General features: G+C 34.2%; 1 protein-coding gene and 1 pseudogene across 2 annotated transcripts in view; both read right to left on the bottom strand.

Moving 5' to 3' along the window:
- The window catches only part of NEGR1 (neuronal growth regulator 1), an 800,836-nt gene that overhangs the window by 9,931 nt on the left and 763,693 nt on the right, over positions 1-27,212 (bottom strand). The gene's annotated exons all lie outside the window — the stretch shown is intronic.
- LOC111743510 lies at positions 26,304-26,422 on the bottom strand (annotated as a pseudogene).

Raw genomic sequence — 27,212 nt, 5'->3', positions numbered from 1 at the left:
AAAAGGAGAAAGAAAACAAAAGGTGAAGATTTAAAAGCTAGAGAGAGAATACCCAGCCCTTGAGCAATGCATGAGATGCTTTTATGTTCACCATTTTAAGAAAAAGAAAGAGAAAGAAGGAATGAAACAATATCAGGGAGTCTACTTTAAAACAAAGAACAGAAAAGTCTGGTTGTTATTCTTCGCACTTTCTTGGTAACACTAAAGGCATTCTAGTTTTTAAATATAATGTGCATAATATATGACTGTAGATCCAGATGACATTGGTTCATCTGGATCATCAAAGTTCAGCTCCACCTCTTTCTAACTGGACTAACCTAGGTATGTTTCCTAACTGTGCTTAGTTTAGTATCTTCATCTGCAAATAAGGATTGGTAGGATCTCAAGTTATCGTGAAAATTAAATGTGATGATACATTTAAAGCACCCAGTACAGCAGCTAACACAGGAGTAACACTCGCTCAGGTATGACCAAAACACTCCTCATCCACTTATTCATTTAGCAAATTCAGTATGTGCTATGTGCTAGGCATTCTCTGAGCAAAATGAAATTGCCCCTGTCCCCACAGAGCTTTCTTTTAAGTGTAAAATTTTCCATGAAACATGCATATTTTACTTCATTCTTAATCTACACTTGGTTAAATCAATGCTTCTCTGGTTGTCCTCCTTATCTTACAAAACATTTATTCTATTCATTACCTCAGCTTCTTTTATTTAATGCCATTTACTGCTAGATAATTGGCCTGTCTCCTCTGGTTGCAGGCTCCTTGAAGGCAGGGAGTATGACTTCTTCCTTTTTTCCTTTCTTCCTATTTTCCCAAGAACAGTTTGGTGCATGGACTTTAGAGAGTGGTTTCGTGGCTGATCTGCCGAGTCTGGTTCTGGCAGGGCTCTCAGGTGTGGAGCAGAAGTGACTGGACTAGGTGTGGAGTCCAGGCCTTTGGGATTTCTTCCAGTTGTCAACAGGAAGATCAAATCTGGGCTTTAACACAGATCTTACATCTTGTCTAATTATGATTATCACTCCCAATTACTTACAGCTGCTGCATATTATTTTCAGTCTTGGCAGTTTTCCCTTGTATTGCTCCAGTTTTTATTTTTAGGCAAAAGCAAATGTAACTGTGAAATATTTAGTTTTGGTATAATACCAATAACTTGCCTAGGCAATTTCCTTAAATTACTTAAGCTTTAATTAAAGTAACTTTGAGTCATATTTTTAAGATTCTTGTAGCAATCTTAGGTAGAGTTCCTTTAGCTACATTAACTTTGTTTCCATAAGAAAAAGCTGGCCTCAGCTTACATTTTACCAAGGAAGTGTATACCTTAGTAGAAAGTGAATGATTTACACCTAAATTAGATTTCATATAAAAAAGTGATTAATGTGGATACAAAATAGAGTGCACATTAATTTACTGAAAGATTATGCACCATTGAGTCAATCCAAAAGACAATGCAACTCTGTCTCAGCACATAATGTGGTAGAGTTTGCTCAGAAGATATTTTAGTCTTCTTTTTAGCAATATCCACAGCTTCACATCATCAATAATTGAAGGAGATATCCAGAAGCTCAGATCACCCCCAGATTTTTTGTTATCAGTTAATTCTGCCTAAACACTGGGTGCAAATTAGGGGAGGAGAACACTAGAATAGGATATGCTTTACAACTGGATGTACAACTTTTGATGACGATGCCTGGAAGAATCAGGCAAGTCTCAGCACAGATGACATCACCTCATTATCTCTTTCTGTGCTATTTCTTGGTCAATCAAATAGCCAGACCCTAAGATGGGATGTGCTGTGTGAAAGACACAGCACAGACAAACTATGTTTTCTCATGTACATCTCACAGCTGTGGCATAGAGACTTCCAGGGAAAAGGGCTTTGTGTGGGTATTGCATGCTCCAGTACTTAGATCCTTAAGTACTTAAGTTCTTCTCCCCTTAGGCTTTGGGTTGAGGAATTCCTGAATAGCATGGTTATCATGAGGTGAGGCTGCCAATATATATATTTTCAGATTTTTTACATAATACACCTTTATTGTGCTATAACATTCTTTTCTTGAATACAGAGATAAACATAGAACAGTCCACTTTTCAAGCAGCTCTCAGTCCTGCAGTAGTATAAGGTTTAATTTATGAGCCTCTACCACAGCCAGCTCTACTCGTATTTAGAGAGAGAAAGTAAGAATTGTATAAATTGCTTTTAATTTCTGCCAGTCATTCTTTTTAATTCCTTTAGAAGGATCAGGCTAACAAGTGTACATTGGTGCAGTTTTCTCAAATTAGAGGACTAAGGTTATAAAAAATATGCATTTAGATACTTATTCTAATGTTTTAGATTTTTACTTTTTCATTTGGTCAAAAGCCAAATGCCTACCTTCAAGAGGTTCTAATACCTTTTATAGACAAAGCCTTCACCAGCATAAAAATATAAAGTAATTATTTTCACAGAAAGTATCTCCATTTTGTGTAATAAACAATGAGGAAAATGGATAGAAAAATCACAGCATTCCTTTCTCTTTTTGACTCATGGAATTTTCCTGCTGGCTTGTTCTTTACAACTACTAAGCTATTTCTCTGGCAAACTACCATCCTTGAATCCTTTTCTGCTTGATGAATAGCCATTTTTCCAAAGTTCATGGTACACAATCCTATTTACTCAACATCAACTACTTTAGGAATTTTAAACATATGTTTGTCTCTGTTATTACTCATATTCAGAAATCTGCCTATTTGTAGATAAATACTTTTATCTGCAAATAACCAGATGAAACTCTCCAAGACTATTACCTCTAATTTGAGCTAAGGAGAATAAGTATTCAATCGCCCACATAGAAACAAATTCTGCTGCTTTTTTCTGTCCTTTGCGGTTATTGAAAAAAATTTCAAAGCCTGAATAGTTCATCAATATCTTCTAAATGTCTTGGATTTTTTTGTTTACTCTATTTTTAGCAAATCAGAAGTTGTTTATATGAATCTATAGTAGCTCTTCAAAAGAAGTGTGTTGCCAATGGAGGTAATTTTGTGTAACTCTAAATGGTTCCTTGAATTTGGGCAAAGTCCAGTTATTCATTCTAGGTTGGTTTGCAAATGGGTTTCTATATACATGTCATTATATATTTTGGAGTATCTGTATGTGTGTGGGAGTGAGTATATGTGTTATAAAAGCTGGCTTTGTTGTATAAAATATACGTACAAAACTACAGTACAAATCACCTTGACATAGATTTTAGTTTGGTTCTTTAAGGCTGAAGAAAAGAGGGTTTCACAGAAATAAAAATAGAAATTCAGCTGTGTTCTTAAGGTCACTAACAGCCACTGCCACCAACTGTATCATCTATGTCACATTGCTAGTATGGTAAAAAAAAAAAAAAAAAAGGAAAAAAATTGCAAGCCGGTAAACATTTTTGCAAGTTGAAGAAGTTTTTAGGATTTTATATGTGTGGCTATGTAAGTGTGAAATTATTTTTTATATTAGTGTATGAACTTGGAGCTTTAATAGTCAGATTGTCTTGTTTATTAAATTTTATTGTTTACCTCTTTTGCATTAGGAAAGTTATCTAAAACTAGGTTCTTTTCTGTTATTCTGCAACATTGTTCTTTCAGCATTAAGAATCAAGAATTTCATAAGGTTTGATTATCTCTTCCTTTTTTGGGAATATTTCATTTACCTTTCAAATTTTTCTTAGCTTTTCAAATGCAATAAAAGTCAGTGATTATCTGGCTCTGTAGTTCTGATTCACTTAAATCATTCCACTTGTTATGTTCCAAATTGCTCTTTAGTTATTCTCAATGATTCTCTAATTATTTCCATCATATTTTGGCTATTTAAAAAAAACTTTAATAAAACCCTTGTATGGAATTCAAGACCCTCTATAAACTATCCCAAAGCTACCTTTCCAGCCCTATCGCTGACTGCTCTCTGACAGGGTCTGTATTGGTCACAGGAGTCAGGAAGGCTCTCCATTCCAAGGAAATACCTGAGCATTTGCTCCATTTGTGAATTTGCTCACACTCTGCCTTCTTCTGTCATGGGCTTCGGCATCCCTCTATGTTGCAATAGAACTCATCTTTCAATGCCCATCTCAATTGCAAACTGCTTCCTAAGTTAGAACCTGTCAGAACTCTAAGGGGTATTAAAGACATTCTGGTGCAACTCTTCACTTTTATGGATGAGGAGATGAGGTTGCTGGAGATTGCATGACGCGGTTAAAAATAAGACTAGAACTCAAGTATGCTAACTCTGTGCTTCCATTTCTGTGTAGCCTCTCCGATTTGCTACCTAACTCTAGTTGGAATTAATCTACCATTTCCATTTTTCTCCTATAGCCATTTCCTCTTACCTCCACTTTATCACTCGCATGTTCATCTCCTTTAGTAGAGTCTGTGCTTCTTGAAACCAAATATCATATTTAATTTAATTTTGTACCACTCACAGCATTTGATCAAGTGATTGGCACTGTCAAAATATTTATTACAAAGAACTATAGATAAATTGTTTTAATTTCTGCAGCTTAATGAGATTTTACTATAAAGCTCAAAAAAAAAAAAGAAGGAAGTACTCTAGGGAAGGTAATATCAATCAAGAGTTTGGGGTTTGGAAATTGACTACTATTGTAGAGAAAGATTGGTTCTATTTTACTGAAAAGAAGAATCTTGTATTCTCAGAAGTCTCTGAAGACATTATACTATAACCATACAGAGTTAAACACACACAGAATCACACACACACACACGGAATCACACATACACACACACACTCTCTCTCTTACAGAATTGTTGAAGAATTTCTCTTGCCTGGGACTTCTATTTAAATGTATCCGTTATGAATGGAGACCGTATTTGTAACAAGCACATCATGTACTAGCTTAGCACCTCTAAGCCTCAGTTTTCTCCGCAGAACAAAGAGGATGAATGTATCTTCCTCATAGGGTTGCTATGATAGGTAAATGAGCTAAGTACGAATTTAGTGCATTGCTCATTTAAGTGTCTGTTAAACGATAGCTTTTAAGATGTATTAGTATGCATATAAGACAAATCCAGTTGCTGAGATGAGGTCATGTATGCCTCAAAATCCTATAAGTCTGAAACATTAACAACCACACCAACAATATGCTCCTGCTAAAGCATTGCTCTAAAAACGCAGATCAGAAAATTTCATTCATTAAACAAATAATGCTTCAGTACCTACAGATACTTACTAAGCACTTACTACTATGCTCAATATACTTTTCTGTGTGCTGTGATACAGTCTTCATATATAATTCCTTTAAGGGAACCACAATGCTCTTAACAAACCATACCTGTTAACCCCCTGGATTGGAATCCATGTTTCTTCTACTTGGAATCACCTTCTACTTTCAAATTTCCAGCCACTATACAGCGTACTTTTATTTCTCCTCACAAACCTAGTTCAAAGGTTATCTCTATGACAACTTACCCAGACCTTTAACTATTACTTGTTCCCTGCCTTGAGGCCTCATTGCAATTCATTCTCCTTTCTCATGGCCTTGCTCGTTGACTGGTCTCCTCACCCTACATTGTGAGTTCCTAAAAAGCAAGGACCTTGATTTTGTCATCTTTCTTTTCTTCTCTGTTTCTCCTCCCTAGTGCCTAACGCAGTGACAGCACATAATAAGGGCTTAAAAAATAACTATTCTTTTCACCTTCACATAAGATACATTTACAAAATATATTTATTTCACAGCCCTTTTGTGTTTTGCCCTACATCTTCTTATTACCTTTTTACTTTAGTTGCCATGACAACCAGCTGTTTTCAGTGCAAACAATTTTCAGATGTATTCCACATGGTTCCTCAAGGGGCCCCAGGAGGATGGGGCCCAGTGACTCACAGCAGGGACCAGTTCAATAACCGTTATTTTTTTGGACTGGCTTTCCCTCCTTCTCTGTTTAACTCGTTCTAATCTCCCGCCAGTGTTCCTTGGAATTCCTTTCCAAAATAATCACCTATAAGTGAGCTGTTCATTTCGGGAGGACCTGTACAAAGATAACACTCTTGTATGAAGAAGGGAGGAACAACAGGTTATAAGTATTGTGTCTAGTGCAGTTTCATATTCCCCCACAGTTCACAGTGCTTTGCACATAGTAGATGTGCGATAAATTAATTTTGGATAAATTGATTGAAAGTAAACAATTATCCTATCTCTTTACCTCCACTCATCTCAGCTTATCATAATTTACTTGCATTGCTTTTAGGAGGTCTGAATTAATTATATTAGCAGTCACATACCCTTAATAATGTAAAACGGATCCTGAAATCTTAATTAAATCTGATTTTTTTCCATAGATTTTATCCCAGGAATATTACCCACTGTTTTACACTATCATCATTTTGGTTTCTGCTACACCAGCAACATTGCCTAATGAAAGCCTCCTATTGTATTTCTTAAATATTTAAAAGCACTCATAGTTCTTATATTTTTATTATGATTTCAATTATAAAATACTCTTCTCTCTACAACTTTGAAATGCTCTTTTCTCAAGGCTACAGCCTGTCTTACATTTTCTGCCTAAGGTGATTCAACTTGTATATGGGAACATGGGAAGTACAACCATGATGAAAGGAACTTGGGCTTTTGTGCACAAAAAATCAGATATTATGGAATGCTAGTACAAAGATGGTCCAGCAAAGGCTGAAAAGAGGAAAAAGATCAATACATTTGCATAGTGATTCTAGTACTAAACACATTATGTAATCTGGATTCATACTGATTTTTAAAGATGTTTAGTAACTCTCTTGACTCACATAGACATAATAGCATGCTCATAATTTCTCTGGACACTAGGGGATTTTTCAAACCACTGCATCAGAAAATTTTTACTCTGCTTCTTTTGTATAGATATTGTAAATTTTGTCACATTATTGTTTATTATTCATGCTTAAAGTCAGGACTTGAAAACTTGAAAAATGGAAAAGGAATGAAAGGAACCATAGACTCCTAAAGAGCAGTCTAGTTTAAAACAATAAATGTGTTAATTTGGTTTTATTGCCTTTAACAGTTCTTAACTTCTTGGTTCATCAATTTCTAAGTCATTGCTAATGAAATCAGAGAGCCACATTTAAATACATGTATTCTAATATACATTTTCTATTTCACACTAAATTTAATTATAATCAGAATTAATAAGAAAAATTAGTATCATTCTAATGGTCAAAAGAACTTTAAAAATTCCTTGTACATTTATGTGTAAGATTTAAGGAAAGCAAGCATAAACCCATTTCCTTTATTTTGTATTCTTAGAGACATGTCTCATTATAAAAATGTTTGGGCTATATAATTGCACTTGGGTGTGATTTTTTAAATCTTAAAATTAGAAAAAACAGATATTTTCGTTCTTCACTAAAAAGGGAAAAAATATTAAATTTTGATATCACATAATTACACTTTTTTCCCCCTGAAGACAAAGGGATATAAAAAGGATTCAATAAGTGTCGTACGTGTTTCTACTAATCTTACTGGAATCTCTTCTGATATTAACTATTTCTCATTTATCCTATTTAAATTCTTCTTTTGATTTTCTTCACATATAAACAAGATGATCCTTTGCTATGTTTAAGCATTATGGCAGCTACCAGATTATAAAAAGTAATAGAGCAGCTTTATCCATATGTTTGAATTAGGAACACGAAACTCACCAATAGTATAAATAGAATTTTTCATTAAGTGGCATTCCTGTTTATTACAGAGAAACAATTATATATATATATATATATATATATATATATATATATATATATTTAGATTTCAATTTAACATTGAAAACAAATCGCAGTTTCTCCATCTCTTTGATGCAGCTGGCTGCACTATGCATAATGTCTGATATACAATAGCAGTGTCTATTGTTACTGAACTGGCTTATTTGTGTATTGAAAGCGTCATTCAAATTTGTATGGTTCAGATTGTTCAATGAAATGCACGAATTGACTAGCTCAATATTTCCCGATTTGTCATAATGGTTTTTGAGTGTTTTTCTTCCTTAAGATAGCTATATTGCCACTTTTATTTCATAAAGAACAAGATGACAATTCTCCTGACATATCACAGTCCAATACTAAATGTAGTGTCTTAGGTCAAGCTCAAAGTCACTTTCAGGACTATGAAAAACACCTCAGACTAAATCTGGGCTGAGCAGTTATATAAAAATAACCCATGGAAAACTTTATTTTATTGTTTGCTGACAATGAAATGACATATAATATGGACATATAATGAAAAGAGGGTTGCAAATACATCCCTTCATGTTGGACATTTTGAGTCTTTTTCTACTCCTAGGTATGTTTACTAAATTAATCAGTCTAGTAATTCCAATTATCTTTTAAATATCCATCCTAAAATGTATTTTATACCATTGAATTGCATTTGGGTTTATTAAGTTACAGAAAAAGAATCTTGAGTCAATAAATACGGTTTTATCTCCAGATCACTGAATTATGAAAATAGATTCAAAAAGGTATTTTAAAATAAGAGAAAACTACAAAACCCGGAAAGGAAAAAAATGGAATGTCACTATTTCTTAAGTGCCAATTAGAGGCAAATTTAATGGCACGTCGTTCATTTGAAAACATTACCTTTTTTCATCGCTTCACTGATAGGTAGAGCTTGATCAGAAGTCCTTCCTCACTGGTATAACATAATAGTGGAAAAATTAGACTCTTCTATTTGATATAGATGACTATTTTAATTCCTAAGGAGATGTATTTATCTAACATCTGGGTAAGGGTGTAAAAAACTGCCCGCAGTGCTATTTTTTTTTAAAGTCTTCCTTTAATTCTTTGATTACAGCATTATGATTTATGACTGCCCCCCCCCATCTCTTTTTGGCAAAGTTAATTACTTTTAGAAAATTTTTAGTATAAAGAATTGATTTTTTTTAAAAAAGAATTAAGACCTTGGATAAAATAATGAAGTATTATAAGCCTCGATTTTCTATCTGTAGGATGGGGTTATTAATAACCATGGGTTACTGTGTGTACCGGAGGAGATAATGTTTGTGACTATGCTTTGTAATGCATAAATCAGTTTATAAAAGCTATTTGATTCAAGGGAATAATTCTCAGGTGTGATAATTAGGTCTTTAAATGAAAAAAAGCCCCTTTTAAATTTGTTGTCATTTGTTAAACAAAGAAAGGTATCTCTTCAGGCAATTAATCAACTCATAAGGTGAAGTTCAATGACCCAAAATTAACTTATTCAGGTAAAATCAAATTCTATTCACCTAGAAGCTCAGTTTTATCTATTAGAAATTGTTGTGGTGAGGTATATGACTTCTAAAAGTGTCTCTTTTATTCATTTGTTCATGCATTTGTGGATTCATTTAAGAAATATTTAGTACCTGGGTGTGACAAGTAACCCCCTATCTCCCAAGATTCCAATTTCCTGGTTGATCAATCAAACACTAATCTAGGGACTGCAGTGAAAGCGATTTCCAGATGTAATTAAAGTCCCAAGTCAGTTGGCCTGAAAATCTGGGATGATCTGTGTGAACCTATCTAGTCTCATGAGTCCTCTAAAAGCAGGCAGTTTTCTCCACTGGTGGCAGAAGAGGAAGTTGGAGACTAAAACCCAGAGGGAGATTTGACTTGCTGTTGCTGGCTTGAAGACAGAGAGGCCCTTGTGTTAGGGATGAAAGTGATCTTTAGAAATAGCAGCGCGGCATCAGGAAATGAGGACCTTAGCACCACAACCAAAAGTAACTAGAGCCTGACAACAACCTGAATGTGTATTCTTCCCCAGAACCTGTAAATGCCTTGATTTCAGCCTCCAAGACCAGAAATTGAGAACCCAGTTGAGCCATATTGCATTTCAGACCTACAGAACTGTGAGCTAACAAATTTGTGTTGTTTTAACCCACTACAGTCCTGATAATTGTTTCACAGAAATAGAAAATTAATGCAATCAACGATCTCCTTTCATACTGGGACACATCACATACACTGTTGAAAGCAATGCAAAGGTTAAAGAGACAAAAGTTAGAAATGGCAAACCAAAAGACTCATCAAGATGGAATGATTGAGCATCAAACAAATGGCACATATAAAAAGTTCTCTTAGTTACAAAAAGGCTGTTTTGCAGTGGGCGGGGACTATTTTGAGGTCTTGGAGGCGGGGCACATAAAACAGCAATATTTGGCAAGGAAGAATTTCTCTTATAACTTCAAATAAATCTCCCTTTGAACTTATTTGTCTATCTTTAATTTAAGCTTTTGTTTAGAAGACATTCTGTAATCCTACGCTATATCTGTTCTCTGTGTTTTCTACAAACCTTCCCTCAGCTTTGCAAACAATAAAAACAAAGGCTCCAATCAGAGACTCCAGGAGGTCAGTACTATTGTTCCACTGAGTTGAAAGGAAATAATCATGAGCCACTTATAAATCTAAGATTACTCCAATTCCACACTGAGCCCTGAATGAGATAATATGTACATCTATGTAATCTCTATCCAGAATACTGCAAGAAAGCTTGACCAGAAGCTGTGTGTGTACTTCTCACACACTTTTTAAATGTAAAATGTCTGCAGCTAAACACTTATCAATGAATAACTAATCCTAGTAAGCACAAAATGGTGCTCATTTTCTAACTCCTTTGTGGTCAAATAATGAACACAGATGATACGGAAAATAGGCACCATAGCAAATTTGGACAAATAGAATTTAGAGGTAGTGATGGAAAGCTTAGTCAAGCATGATGCTAGCAAATCATAAAGCAAAAATCAGGACAAAAAACATCAAACAGTCCTCAGAAGCTTATGATTGCTAAGTGCGTCTGCCTCTGGAGTCCTTTGGTTTAGAGCAGTCTCCTCTTTTTCTAGCAATCGAACTCCTACAGCTAAAAGATGTTTGGACTATAACAACTCATTATTTACAGTAAGCATTGAAGTTGCAAGAATATATAAATAAAGTCAGTAAACAAACAAGTGAATAAACAAAATGTGTAGAAGATAAAAGAGTAAACCCCTTGCCTCATCTTATTTCCCCAAGGTTGCAATCTAATTGTGTTTCCAGTGGGGAAAAAGGTACACACACTCTCTCCTAGAAAACATTTTTTTTTAATATACAAAAAGTAAAGCTGACATACTTTTTTTCACTTGTGCAATTTCTCCATTTAAGCTACTATTTGCTACTTACCATGCATGAACGGAAGAATAGACGGGATGAACAAAGCATGGGTTTTTGTTGTTCCTGCTATGTAAAGTTAAAGCAAATAAATTGCACAGAGCAAAGAATAAATGTAGAAATAACCTCAATCTTTTTATGTAGATGAGGTGAAAAAGCAGTCTCCTTTAGAATTGCTTCTTTAGATTATAATAGCAATTTATGTTAAAAGTCGCTATGACAAATCAGCTCGTAATTTATTTTAAGAAGTCAAACTAGCACGATCAAGTGTACTGTAGGTGGTATTTCATCTTATCATATTAAAACAGTCTTCCCAAATGTAAAAGATAATCTCAACTGCTGTGTTCTGTAAGCAAGCAGAAAATTATGTAAATCTGATTTCCTTACTATGCGTTTGCTATCTCTTTAAAGCTTACTAAATCATATCCAGATTTGTAAACACAAAAGCACTGGATCCAAGATACATTTGCTTTTCAAACACTCAAAATGAAAAAAGGTATTTTGCAGGGTGTAATTGAAAATTTCCTATCTGTTTTCAAAAGCTAACAAATCAACGATTGTGTGAAATTAAAAAAAAAACAAAACAAAACATCACCTCTTAACTTATTATGGGCTTAATTGCTTCCTCATAATGGAGTGTGACAATGTGATTGCAATAAGAATAGCACCTGCTTTGAAAATCACATATCAAAGAAATGCCAATGAGAAACAGGAAGCCTATACAGAGCCATGTTGAAGTTCTTCATCTATCCCTTAGTTTGTACTGTTTCTTACCCCCTCTCCTCTTGGCCTATTTAAGTTCATTGCTTGAATAACTGGTGTTTATCTTATAAGTTCACCAAAAAATGTCTGCATCAGTATGTATGTCCAGCTTTGAGTCTTCAAAGGCATGGAGATATGTGCAAGTAGTTGGGTATTTATTTATCCGAGTCCAGACTCAGAGATTTTCTTTCTTGTAGACATAGAATCCCCCTGTATGGCCCAGACTACAATCTGCTTTGCCTGTGTGAGAGAAAGCAAACTCTGTAAGCATCCCAAGTCATGCCAATAGGATGGACAGTCCTCATTTTTCCTTTGTTCCAAAAAAGAAAATCCTTTGATGTTAAGGTTAGTTAGTTAAGTTCATTCCTGTCATGGTTTTGCATTTATTTTAACATAGCTTAGTCTTTTTTGTAAATATATGTTTAATCTCATATATGCTTTCACCAAGAATTTCTTATTTTGTGTTTAGAGTCAGAGAGAAAAGCCTTTACTTTTTCTATAAAGAATTGACCAAGGAAAATAAATCAATAGGTTAAAAGATATTTAAATTACTAGCTATGTTTTAGTTAATAGAGATGCATAGTATTTCATGCACCTTTAAAAATGAGAATGATAAAAACTAACTCTATTTCCAATTCCTGACATATAGTAAGTTTAAGTGTTTGTTGAATAAATGAGTTGTGTTCAATAAATTTGGTAAGCAATAAAATATAAATTTGGGTTCTATATTAAAGAATTGTGTCAACTGTAAAATAAGTCAATACCCCATTCCAATATTCCAGAATTTTAAGTGATAAACCGAGACAATGACATGGAGAGATAATGCTGCACTTCAATATAGTATTAGCCATATGAAAAGAATATTCAACAGAGTAGGAAAAATAATAATGAGAGATGTGCTTAAAGGGAACTATGTAACCATACATAAAAACACACAGACTGACAACATATACATACACATACACTCCTCATACATACCAATGCTTCAGAGGCACACATAGACACTTATAAAAAAGGCAAAGAAAGACCAAGAATTATAATTATGGGCGGGGAGGGGAAGAGCTCCAGCATATGTGTTTATAGGATAATGCTAAGGTCCTCTTGTATTTTGACAGCTGAAAATATGAATGGTAATGCCAGCTCTTGGTGCTTGCCCTTTTGGCGTGATGACATTAAACTGAGGTGCATGTTTAGCCTGTGGGCTGGAGGTTTTCACACCTGCTGTAAAGGCAATCTGTGTTAAGCCCCATCTTAAAAAGCACACGTGTAGCAACATTGTTCATACCAAAGCCTCACACACACAAAAAATGACTTGTCTTTTTTTTTTTTTTTTAATCTATAAAACAGTTATAGTGCTTGGGCACTGAGTATAAGCCTTAATAATTTCAAATGCTGGGGATAGAACATCAATGTGCTATCGGTGAAATACATAGCTAAAAGAGAAGAAATAATTTAGATGTTTGGGGACCTCTGGGACTTAGAACAGAATAATAAGAATAACTGATTCTCACAGAGACCTACAATGTTTACATATTACTCTGAAAACTTTGCATATACAAGTTGATTTACTCCTCACAACAGCCTATATTATTTTTCCCATTTTATAGATGGGAAAACTGATACATATAGTGCTGGAGATTTGTTTAACCGAGTCCATGTGGTTTTAAGATCTTTGCTCTTAACCAGTTTACTGTGCTGCCTCTCAGAGACAAGTAAAAAATACAAAGGTTAAAAAACATTAGAGTAAGAGCTTCCATTAAAAACAAACAAATGAAACTACCTTTAGAGTTTCTCAAATAAAAAGGAAAGGTACTTTAAAAAATCTTTATCGCTTATAGCTTAGGTGATAAATAGAGCTTCTTTAAGACTTCTCTTTCACAAACAAACCAGTATGAAATAAGGAGAAACCTTGGCATGATAAAAACATAATTTTTTGGTTCTATGATTAAGAGGTAATATCTGGGTAATTTTAGAATTTTTTTTCCATAAACTACATTGAATAGAACTGCTGATACTGGTAAGCACAGCCATGCTATTATCAGTGAACAATCTATTTCTACTACCCAGTATTTAAATGAAATATTTCGCAAGTCAGGAATATACAATACACTGTACCAAAGACGTTTTTATTATTTTTAAGGTAAAATTAAAACACAAAAAAGCCTGTGAGATTAAGCAAAGTATAAATTGCATTTCATTTTTAATTCAAATGCTCAACGGATCGCCCAATAAAATCCTTACTGATGAAAAACTGGCTGAGTAAAACTTCTTTCTGTTAATAGCCTGAACCAAATCACCCAGAGCCAGTGGCCTCTGAAGCAGTTTGAACAGAGAGCCATCCATTGGAGCCTTTCTCCATCTGTTAGATCCACTGTACAGTGCATACCATTTTGTTTTCATCTTGGGAGCTCTCTAGCCAGTCCTAGACCTATCCATACCTCATTATTCTGCAGCCAGACAAAAAGCGGCAATTATAACTCCACGGTAGGGATGACATACTATGGAATGGTTGAGAAGGCCCTTCCATTTTAAAAACCACTGCTTTGTGATGCTTAAAACTTTCCCCAAATAGTTTTCAGATGGAAACTTTGTATTTGCTTTCAGTTCAAAGTCATTCTGTAAGAGAAATATTTAAGAGATGTATTTTGTTTTAAATGAAAATACATCTTGAGGGTTAACTAGGCTAAATTTATGAAAGATTCACTGTTGGGGATGGGAGCGAGGATAATTTAGATTTAATATTCAACAAAGTATGTTGAGTGCCTACTGTATGTTGAAGGCCCTTGGCCAACTCTGGTCTCTCTTCTCAGAATGCTAATTGCCTGGTAGGGCGGGTAAAGCAAACGCCAAGAAAATATCACACAAGTGCCAAGTCCCACCTACCTACCATTGCAGGGCCACCGTTCATGGTTTGGTACTGAAGTATCAAAGGAAACAATGTCTTTTTAAACCACATTGGCAACTCATCTCTGAACGTTAGTTTTTTGGCACCTTCTGGCAAACTTTGGCCGTGGCAGCTCCTGACTCCTGCTTAGAAGTTACTTTTTCTCTCTGCTATTTGCTCTTTGGTCTCCTATAAACCTCAGCTCCTTTCCTGACCTGCCTCCTCCTCCTAGGGATTTACCCTAATGCACCCTTTCTCTGCAACTCTCTATTCTTTTGTCTTGGAGCTCAATAAGTAATTGGAAGATATAATGTGCCTTTTTTCCCTTATTTTTAATTAAAATTAAAGTTTGTGTTTTAGATTTTTCAAAAACAAAATTGAATCTTTTTGAAGATAAAGCAGTCATACTGTATTTTCACTCTAAAACTCTTAGATTATCCAGATGTGCCAAAGTCCATATAGCACATAGTTGCTTATAAAACACTTAAATTTCAGCTTGGTAATACAGAAAGTGTATAATTCATACATATTACTAAATTTTAAGAAGCGGTGTGTCTTATAGCTTTTTTATAGCTGTGACTCTCCACATATGAATAAAGATAAGAGCAATTATTTTTTGTGTTCAGGCAATAAATACATATTCCCTGGCATTATTTAGAGGTGTTCAAAACTTACAAATACTGATTTGAAAGCAAAAAAAAAAAAAAAAGCATCTGAAAATATGATGTAGCTTTAAATCACGAATTCAGTTTATTTAATATTAAAATACACAAAAAAGTACAGTTTGGAAAAGTAAAAAATGGTATTGAGCTTCCAATTTTCCTAGTTAAACATACAATAATAGAAGAAGAGATGAAAGATGTCTATGCAGGGCCTTTCTGAAGAGCATTCATGATCAGGCCTCCTCATTGTTTCTAATATTTCATACTGTGGCTATAAAATGTCAGCTCTAAAACTAGTTTTATAGTTAGCTTGTCTGATTAGAAAACTCTCTTGTCTTTTGAATTTTTTAAAGTCATCGTCAAGTCAAAATGTAATCAGGCATTCTTTTTACCTAACTAAATTTATCTAGGATTCTGTTTATGTTATCTGATATCAGAAATAATTTGGGGGCAAAAGGGTACTTTGTAGCCCTAAAAGAAGAATTAATCATTTTGATTTATACTCGGAAAAGAAAAGATCTATAGAAATTCCACACTTCTATATTAGAAATATTTTACCTGAAGAAAAGATCAATTTTTTTTTCTCTCACTCATTCACTCATTTGTACAATTATATATCCATCCATTCGTCCAACAGAAATTTATTAACATCTACTATTATCCAGGTACTACTTATGCACTAGGGATACAGCAGTAAACAGACAAGTTTCTTCCTATCAAGACCCTAATATCTGGGTAGGACAAAGGAGAAAAATTAATCAATCTATCAATTCTCAGGTTGTAGATAATAAGTGTTAAGAAGATAAAATAGGATAAGGGAATAGAAAGTAAATAAAAAGAGCTGAGTGCTTTTTTATGTATAGTCAGGAATTTGGAGACTTCTGACTAGAGATTTAAATAGAGTAACAACATGAGCCATAAAAAATATTTGAGAGAAAATTATATGAAGCAGAGGGACCAGTTAGTACTAAGACCCCAAGGCAGGAGCATGTTCTGGTGTTTTTAAAAACAGAAATAAAATAAGAATGGCTGGAATACAGTAGAAGAGTCCAGTGAGAGAGTGATTGTGAGAGAGGAGGTTATAGAACCAGGGACAATATCACACAGGCCATGGCAGGGACTTTGGGCTTTATTTTTAGTGGAACAGAAAGCTATTATTAGATGATTTTGAGCAAAAAACTGACAAATTTTAAATATATCACTCAGGCTATTTGTGGTAGAGTAGATGAAGATGAGGCAATGTGGGAAGCTGGGGAGACAAATTAGTAGTCCACAAGAATAGTCCAAGTGAGACATATGTTTTATCAGTTGCTCAACACTTCCCCAAAACTTCCCTGTGCAATAAATTTGTTTGAAGTATCTTTAGTGCTCATGATAAATTTCAGGCAAAGAGAGCTCTCCAGGTCAGGCATCAAGAAAAAGAAGTATGATTTTCTTTAAGTCAAAGGAGGAAGAAGTATAGTGAACATGTTCTTAAAGCAGCACTGCCTTTCAGATGCTTCTTAAAAATTCTCATTAATAGCAATACTTTTCGTCTGGAGAGACTTTCTCACAAGAGCTGCATGCCCTGATGGACATGGCTCTTACATCTATTGCTATTAGCAATAGCTGCCAATTTGTGGTTCAGACCAGCAACCTACCAAATTATAATGCTCGTTGAGAGTTTCGATAGCAATAAGATCAATGCATGTAAACTGTTTGGATAGATTTGAGGATGCATAAATATTCTTTATGAGCTCTTAGTCAAAGATTGCTGAGGTTGGTGGTGTACAAATAGCAAAATAACAGGTGTTCTGATATCTGGGGTTATGCACCAAGAATTTATGCAGCGGTACTAGGACCAGCTTCTTGTAAAATATGTATCTGTACTTTTACCCAAACTCCTAGAATATTTCCTTATTGTGAAGCATTTCTATCAGTTTATAATGATACTTCAAATCTGATGAATCCTAACACTTTGTGTGTGTGTGTGTGTGTGTGTGTGTGTGTGTGTATGTGTGTGCTGAATAAACTCTCTAAGCAAACATAATTGCCTTCTCATCCCAGGACAAAGAACCAATTCCAGGGCAACAAAAAAAGGGTTTTTTCTTGTTGTTTTCTTGTTTTTGTTTGTTTGTTTGTTTTTGTTTTTGTTTTTTTTTTTTGTTTTAGGTTGAAAAAGTATCTAGGCACAATAGTATTTTGTACTGTTTTGGAGCACCAGACAAAAGATGGCCCTGGATTAGGATGCTGTGATGAATTGGTCTCAATCCAAGCTCATAATTCTGGCTGTCAAAGGAACCTAGCCATCTCGCACAGACTATCGCAAGTGAAATGGGGCCAGGAACTCTTGAGAGAGCACCTGGCCCCATTTGGTGCTATGATGGCCAGAACCTGAATATGCTGATCTGAAAGATTGGCAAGTGTCCCTGGCCAGTGACAGAGCAGTGGAAACTTGCCTGTTCTTGGGCGCTCACGGGAAGAGCAGGCTGCAGGAGGCAGGAGAGGTACTTACTTATGTGTTTGGCTGGAGTTTATTTCTTTTTGTCCTGCCCTGACCAGCAAATAGATGTTCACTCTCCTTAGTCTAAAATTCTCACTAAAATCAAAGTTTCCCTATAGCCTTTTCCGAGTGAACAAATCCCCATATCCGAATTTTTAAAATCTTTACTCCTGATTCTATTTTCTATCACTGTTCTTATTCTTCTCTTAACTACTCCAATTAATCATGTCTTTCAAGCACTATACAGTAAGTCTCCACTTAATGTCATCAAGTTCTTGGAACTGAGATTTTAACCAAATGATGTATAAGGAAAACAATTTTGCCATAGGCTAATTGATATAAACAGGAGTTAAGTTACTATGGCATATTTTTGGTCAAGAAAACAACACTGAACTTCTAAATAATGACCTCAAAACACTTCTAATATTATACATTGAAATAAATGTGAACTATATATATACATTTAAGAAAGATTAATAAAAACTAGCCAGAGAATTCTTTCCCAGTCTGTTTACTTCAGTTCAGGGTCTTGGTTGGCTGGAATCTGTCACAGCAGCTCACGGTGCAAGGCGGGAATCAACCCAGCACAGGATGCCCTTCCATCACAGGGTGCACTCAAATCTACCCGCAAAATCACTCTGACTGGGATATTTTAGACATTCTAATTTACCTAGGGTGCACATTTTTGGGATGTAGGAGGAAACAGCAGTACCTGGAAAAAACTCATGCAGACATGGGAAGAACATGCAGACTTCACACAGACAGTGGCCCCGGCCAGGAATTCATTTTTTTTTTTTCTTATCAATGTTATAATGAAATGACATTGAACTAAACAATGATTTTTAGAAGAACTGCTGTACAGGGCTTTAATCAGTTCTAAGTAGGGCCCTATGTATTAGAAGATCAACTCATTTTATAGGAGTAAACGCAGAGAAAGCCAAATGAAAAATGTTCAGATAGGAGTAAAAGTTAAAGTCTGAGTATAATTTATTGGTTTTGTTTCTAGGGTTTGAATGAAATTTTACCATATTATATTTCCTTCAATAAATTTTAAAATATACTGAGTACTTCCACCTAACACTGATGCCATTTGCATACCTTACCATAGTTCATTAAAAGTCCTGAACAAGACTCTGGCTGAGAGATTCTTATTTTTTCCTTCTATAGAATTCTTTAGCACTTCTGTTCATTTCTTAAGGAAATTAGTGCTTCCTGCAATGTTTTATTGTTATTCGATTATCAATTTCTGTTCCCTGGTTTGTAAGCCTATGGAGAATAGGTGTTATGTGTCATCCATCATTGTTTTACCTATAGTACCTACCACCATGTCATGTCCTAGTAAGCACTAAATATTTTTGAGTGTATAAGTGTCTTCATCCAAAATGCATTGCACCTTATTCTCCAAGTAAATCAATACATTTGTCAGTTCATGAACACGACAATTGATGGTTTACTATGAAGTGAGAAATACTGAATTATCAGTAAATTCTCATGCACATTGATCTAATTTAGTTGTCCAGATGTAATTCTGCATTCCTTGCCAACAACAAGAGCCTGTGGTAGAGTAATAAAGTAGTTGCTATTTGATTCATATGACTTTATTTTGATTACAGAGTTGTTTCCAAATTATAATTTCTATTCTTTTTCAGCACACAAAAGTAGAGCTGGTCTCTGATATATGAAAAAAAAAAATCCTACAATAATCCACATGTCAAGTTCATTTTTCATTATTTTAAATGCAGTTATTACAAACCCATGGATACTTTATTCAGAAAAAGATACCACTAAATCCAATAGACCCTTGCCATTTCAGAGTGGTTTGAGCACCAATAACATTAACATCAGCTAGAGCTTACTAGAAATATAGAACATTAGGCCTCACCCCAGCGTACTGAATCAGAATGTGCATTTTATCAAGAGCCCCGGGTGATTCAAATGCACACTGAAGTTTGAGAGGCACTGTGTTAGGTCTTTATTTCTGTCAAGAAAATTAGAAATGTCATATTTATAGAGTTGAAAGAATAAAGTCCTGTTGTGTCTATTTTTGATTGGTTCTACAGCTTCAATTAGTTTAGCTGATGCAGGTGAGCAGTTTAGTAAGGTTTTGAATATTAATGCTTCCATAAGATCAGAATCATGGAAACATATTGGGCACCTGTATTTTGAAATGGGATAAAGCAGTTAGTTAAAAGTTAGCTATGTGCAGAAATTCAGGTCATTACAAAGCTCTCTAGGTCATTACAAATGAATACATTTCTTGGAAGACATGTAATAATCAACAGTAAAGTGAGGATACCAACTATTTTGAAGTCTGTGTGGCTGGGTACAGAAAAGAGTCAGGAATTAGAAAAACACAAAATCATATAAATTCGCATATAACCTGGTGTGGTAGGTTGTGTTTTCGGCCTCATTCCTTTAACCCTCCTTGTATTCGTGCCCTTTGCCATGTACTTTTCAAGGCCTCCCACTATAGGTATTATGTTCTCTGCTTCCTGACTTTGGTTCAGCCAGGAGACTTGCTTTAGCCAATGACATGAGATAGAAATTACACTGTGCCAGTTCTGACCCTGGGCATCAAAAGAACTTGGTGAACAATGATGAGCAAGAGTGCTTTAAGTGAAGCTGGGGAGATGAGCAGAGGTCAGAGAATTCAGAGTCCTCTAGACAATCCTCTAGCAATAGGATTTTATATTTAGTAATCATCAGTTTTTAAGCAGTTCCATTCTGCTCTATATCATAGTTGTCTGAATACATGTTATCACCTTTACTAGATTTTTTGCTTCTTTACTGATGGGAATCTGTATTATCTATCATTGGATACTTCTATGTAAGCAAAAGCTCGGTGTTTTTGTCAAATATGTCAAAAGATAATGGTTACAGGTGTTCCTATGTCACCAAGAACACCATATGGATTATTGTAGACAATCATTCTGGATATTAAAGGGTCTTCAACAAGCATTTACAAAAAAGACAATCCAATCAGATGAGGGAAACCCCTGCAAAATTACAAAAAAAGAGTCTTTTATTCTGCCCTTATCTTTCGTACTTTTTGGTCCTTAAAGATGAAAATCTAAATGATCTAACACTGAATATTCTCCATGCTTAGCACAGGGTTGATATTTGGTAAATACATTAAATGGTAACTCACATAGGTACATGTCATTTTTAAGTTAATATTTTAAAAAAATTGCTGATGATTACATCATATAAAAGAAACTGAATCACAAAAACAATAGGTGTTCATTTACCATGTTAAGAAACACATTTCCATGATTTACCTCGAATAAAATATTGCCCCTATTAAAATGCATTAGCAAATAGTAACTCCACATGTTACATGAACATTCAAATATGAAGGATTTGAAAATACTTGAAATAGTTTAAAATTACTTAAAAATGGATATTATTTGTTTCTTTATTTTCAATAAGCAACACGGAAAAATTTGCTGTTATTAAATAATTAGACATTTCAACCTCACGTGGCACAATCCTAGCAACCTTTTAAAACTGTAGGAGCAGTAGGCAAGGGTAATGGAAATTAGTCATAGCTGGAAAAGCTTCAGACAAAAATTTGGGATAGTTCTGAGACAACACTAGAAATCATCTACTGGACCTTGTTTTGATAGAAACAAGTTGTCAGAAACAGTTGAGGATTATTGTAGACAATCATTCTGGATATTAAAGGGTCTTCAACAGGGAAATCCTATGTTCCTTTCCCCACCTCTATTCAGCCTCCTGCAGTGTTCAGGTTAGTCTGATATGTGGACACTCAAAAGCTCAGATGGCAGGTAAAGGAGGGTTAGAATCAATGACTTCTGCCACTGAGTGGATACATGTTTATCTTGAAAATTCTGGTGTGTGGATCTAGGAACAGGGTTCAGAAAGCTGACAATTTTACTTACTTGTGTCCTTCTTTCTTTTCAGCTATGCAAATCTTAGACATTTTATTTACGCATCAATATTTACCGAGTGTTTATTTACCCTTGAAATTCCTTTGTAAGTCTCTCCTCTACCAGGAAGCCTTCACTGACTACTCTAGATTTCAATGATCCATTCCTCCCCACAACTGTCCCAGCTGTTATTTCCTTGGAATGTCCTGTATCTTGAATTTATATTAAAACTTTTCATTAGTTCCACTTTTACTAGTTATATGTTATCTCCCCCAAAAAAGTGTTTCTGAGGGGCAGTTTCTCATACATCTTTGTGCCCCACAGCACCTACCTAGTACAGAATAGCCATCAATACATATTTGTTGATTGGATACATGAATTAATGAATAAGTGGCATTGTCAGCATCATTCGTTAATTTTTCATCAAATTATGCAGTGCCTGTTCTTGTAAAGTTCACATTCTAATTGGAAAAAGATCACATTCTTATATTTTTGTTAAATATTTTGTAATATTTCACTTAATGCTAACGGTTTTTTTAATAATTTATGAAAAACATACATTAGCTTAATTTTTTTATAATGGATTTAAGTAATGTTCATTTGATGTTTACAGTTTATAGAAGATGCCTATCCATAGCCAACTCTTGATTAACTGATGTACAGATTTTCTAGATTTTTCGTTAGCACCTTTAACTGTATTAGTAGATAAAGATTAGAAGTTAATTTTAGTTTTTGTAGTAAAAATTTGTTGTTGTAAATTAATAGAGAGATGAGAAACCCAGCCCTACTGATTTCTGTGACTCTTTAACATCACCTGTGGACATCATTTATGTATTTAGTTCTTGAATCAATAATTATCAGTAACTAAGAATTGTGTTCTATATTTACAGAGTCTCACCAGCAGGTGTGGAGTAATGTCTTACTCTTTCTCTTAGTATCATTACTGTGTTAATTATAGGAAGCCCAGCTCTAAAACCTAAAGTTTCGAACATTTTATATGTCTTGAAGATATGGAAATTATTATAATCAGAGAACATAAGGACAAATTAACTATTATTTCCAGTACTCTTTTTTAAAGGTTTAAAAGTCTATTTAATAGTTACAACTACTCAACTCTGCTATTAGAGCACAAATGCATTCATGAACAATACAAAACCAATGGGCGTGATTAAGTTCCAATAAAATTTTATTTCTGAACACTAAAAATTTAATCTTATGTAATTTTCAAGTGTCATGGGACTTTTAATTTTTAAAAAAACATTTAAAAATCTAAAATCCGTTTTTAGCTGAAAGGCCATATAAAAATAGGAGGTGGGTAGCCTGGCTGCCTATTTATTCATTTACATGTTGTCTGTTTATTCATTTACATGTTGTCTGTAACTTCTTTTGTGCTACTATTGCAGAGTTAAGTCCTTGCAGTAGAGCTGAGTATTTGTGAGAGAGACCATAAGACCCACAAAGACAAAACTATTCACTATCTGGCCCTTCATAAAAAGTTTGCCAATTCCTGGTTTAGAGGGTAATATATTTCCATCAAAAAGCAGTAAGTATTCAAATGACATCCTGTACAAACTACAATATAAGGCATTTTTTTTTTTGGTCTGAAAAGCCACAAAAATCCTGACACAATAATATTCACAGACTCAAATGATATATTTTGAGTAGCTACTATGTGTCAAGCACTGTTCTAGGCATGAGTTATCACAGCTCAAGCATATAAATGGGCATAATCTCTGTCATCATGGAATTTACATTTTTAGGTGAGAGCTACATAATAACACATAAACATGTACATGCACAATGAGCAAATCTAATGTACAGTCAAAATGACTCCCACAAATACTCTTGGCTTCCAAACAAAATTGGAAATGACAGAAGTAATACTAATAATCTTCTTTTGGGGTGTCCAAGCTTGATGTTACAAGTTGCCCATTTAAATTCTAGTTGAGGTTAATGACTTATCATGAGGAAAAGCTTAAACCTTGCTTTCTCAGAAAATATGATAAATCAAGGAGGAAATACAAACTCAAGGTTAAGACAGAGCTTCAATGCATTTTTTTAAACTAACTGAGGCTATGAAAACTATCTTAAAGCAAAGATTATAGATAATGGGACAATGTAATAAGAGAAATTTGGAATTCTCTATGGAGCCCTAGAAATAAATATCTCTAAATATTGTTGCACTTGAAGTTAGCTGAGGATTTATGGCTATAGAAGAGAAGGTTGATGAACTATAAAAAATGAATTAGAAATAATGACTGAATAAGGTAAGTGATCTTCTTGGAGATTGACACACTGATTCCTGAGCATTCTGACTTCAGTATAGTTCTCAAAGTAAAAAACTTCAATCTTAACTGTAGACATGAGAAGAATTTGATTTATGATACTGGGAGAATAAGACTTAGGAAATCTACATGGCTTTAAATAAAAACAGAAAGCCTCAAAATGCTTATTCTTATGTTTTAGCAAGCAATTGGCTCTCTGATGGAAATCTGCATGGGAGAAGTCTAATGGTCAGGTCTAATGTTATAGTCATAGTTATATGACCTACTGGATATTCCCAAGGACATTTATTAAATGCTCTCTGCAATGTGATTCTGTGGTATAAAACCTCTGTCACTAAATTTCTTAGCTTTCTGTTCTAAGAATTAGAAAGAAAAAGGAAGAAAAAGAGAATATATCATATCTTTATTTTCAAATTCTCCATTATATTTTTACATTGCTTACTAGATTATCCTTTTGTAAGGAATTGTCAAATAGCACTAAAATGAACACTACTATTGTTTTTAAAGTCATCCAAACAACTCAGGATATAAAATTTAAATCCTATTGCTGTAAAGAGCTATAAGTATTAAGGACTTTATGTGGCCTTTAGAGCATCTATGACCACATTAGAAGATATTTTCCTTCTTACTAGAAGTCAAGCTGCCTCATTTGAGATGAACTCATTGGAAATCATTTCACAGAAAACCGTGAGGAAGAGGAAATATAAGGCATTTCAAATCAGTTGTGTACCAAATAGATTTCTGTTTAGTTTGTTCTGAGACAACCATCTCAGGGAAAAAAAAAAAAAAAAAGGCTGGGGAGGTTTTGTGTTGTTCTGAGGAGGAAAAAGCTGTATTTTCTTAAATGTCATCAAGTAGCAAATTGTTTCATAAAATCAGGAGGCAATCCTCTGCAATGTGCTCATTATTTTGAGAAGATGAATTATTTGTGACAAGACTGATTTTTAAGAATTGTACACAATACTATTGAGAAGGAGAAATAATTCAAAATTGACATGTTTTACATGGATTATATCCCTATGACCAATTTAAGGGACTACGGATTTAGTCGACATGTTTAGATTTTAATTAAAGATGACAATATTAGGCTGTTGTACATTCATAATAGAAACTAGTTACTCATATTACTTTATTTTATTTTTCTTTTTAATGTAAACTTTTAATTGAAATAGAACAGAAATATGCATAAAAATTAATCCTATAACTTGACGAATTTTCACAAAGAAAATATATCCATGCAACCAGCATTCAGATCAAAAAGCACCCCTCCAGGGGTGGAGGTGGGGGTGATGGTGAAAAAGGGCAATGGGATTAAGAGGTACAAATGGATAGATACAAAATAGTCATGGAGATATAAAATGTAGCATAAGGAAAATAGTCAACGATGTTGTAAAAAATATGTAAGGAGGACAAGGGGTACTAGATATGGTGTGGTGACCACTTTTGAGTTATATAGATCTTTAACCACTATGCTGTAAAACTGAAACTAATACATTATTGTATGCCAACTATAATTGAAAAAAAAAAAAACTCATTGAATTCTACAATGTATATATGAGCAACTAGTTGTCTATTGTTTTTCAATAAAGCTGGGGAAAAAAAAGGACCCCTGTGGCCATTGTGTCCCCTTTCTGGTAACTATCCCAATTCTTAAGAATAATCGCTATACTGGCTGCTAATTGTGGCAATGTTTCAACTTTAAATAAATAACATCAGACACTATATACTCTTTTATGTTTGGTTTATTTTCACTCAACATTATGTTTTCAAAATTCATTCATGATATTGTGTATAACTGTAATTCGTTTTCATTTCTGTATAAGATTCCATTGTATAAATCTAATACAGAACTTGCTTATCTATTCTGTTGCTAGACATTTAGGTTCTTTCTAGATTTGAGCTATTATGGATAACAATAGTCTGCACATTCTTGTATATAACTTTTGGTGAACATGTGCACTCATTTCTATAAGTACAACTAGGAGTGGAATTGCTATGTCATAGGGTAGGAATATGTCCAGATTAACTTAATAATGTCTAACAGTTTTCCCAAATGGCTGTGTCAGTTTACACTCTCACCCAAGTGTTTAAGAGTCCTGTTTGTTCGATCCCACGCAATCATTGCACTTTTTGTCTTTTTCATTTTAGTCATTCTGATGGGTCTGGAGAGGTTTCAAATTGTGGTTTTAATTTTTTTTTTTTTTGACGCCTACAGCACCTGGTCTTCCTAGGTGGTCTCCCATCCAAGTACTAACCAGGCCCGACCCTGCTTAGCTTCTGAGATCAGATGGGATTGAACGTATTCAGGGTGGCATGGCTATAGACCTGTGGTTTTAATTTTTATTGCCTGATGACTAATGACATTAAGTACCTTTTGATACATTTATTGACTATTTGGATGTGTTCTCCGTGAAGTACTATTCACATTTTTTTAATCCATTTTCTTATTGTATAGTCAGTCTTAATCTTATTGTTTATAAGATTTTTAAAAACTGTGTTTGAGATAGGAGCACTTTGTTGATATATATATTACAAATATCTTCTCCAAAACCATAGTTTGCCTTTTCACTTTTTATTATGTGTTGTGTCATATTATTGAATAGACATTGTCACTTTTTAATATTATCTTCATTCATTTATTCATTTTTATTTATTTATTTGTTTGTTTGTTTATTTTTTACTCACTCATCATAGTAAAATACACTGTGTGTCCGAGTTTTATGAAGTCTCAAATAGAAGGATCTATTTAATCAGCATCTTATTTCCAAATTCCATTTAGAAATTTTGTCCCAAGGGTATGATTTAAAAAATCAGGCTATATAACATATGTTCTACCTTTTTATCCATCAAATTAATTTAATCCTAGTGTTTCAGTCGGTAATTAATTGTTTAACTTCATGTATTTAAAATATGACCTTTTTCAATTTTGAATATAAATGAATACTCAAAAGACTTGAAGATCATAGAAAATAAAAATAATTACATTTTACTGACTTTATGAGTATGCGTATTTCATACTCAGTATTTCTATACCACAACCTCTTCATTCACTATATGTGACTCCGTGGAGACCATTCTGTTGACTAATATCCCTGCAGGATCTGCTCCATCACTA

The sequence above is a fragment of the Pteropus vampyrus genome, unplaced genomic scaffold (genome assembly GCF_000151845.1).
Source record: "Pteropus vampyrus isolate Shadow unplaced genomic scaffold, Pvam_2.0 Scaffold115, whole genome shotgun sequence".
Taxonomy (NCBI): domain Eukaryota; kingdom Metazoa; phylum Chordata; class Mammalia; order Chiroptera; family Pteropodidae; genus Pteropus; species Pteropus vampyrus.
Note: the sequence above shows the minus strand (reverse complement) of the source record. Positions and strands in the feature narration are given on the sequence as shown.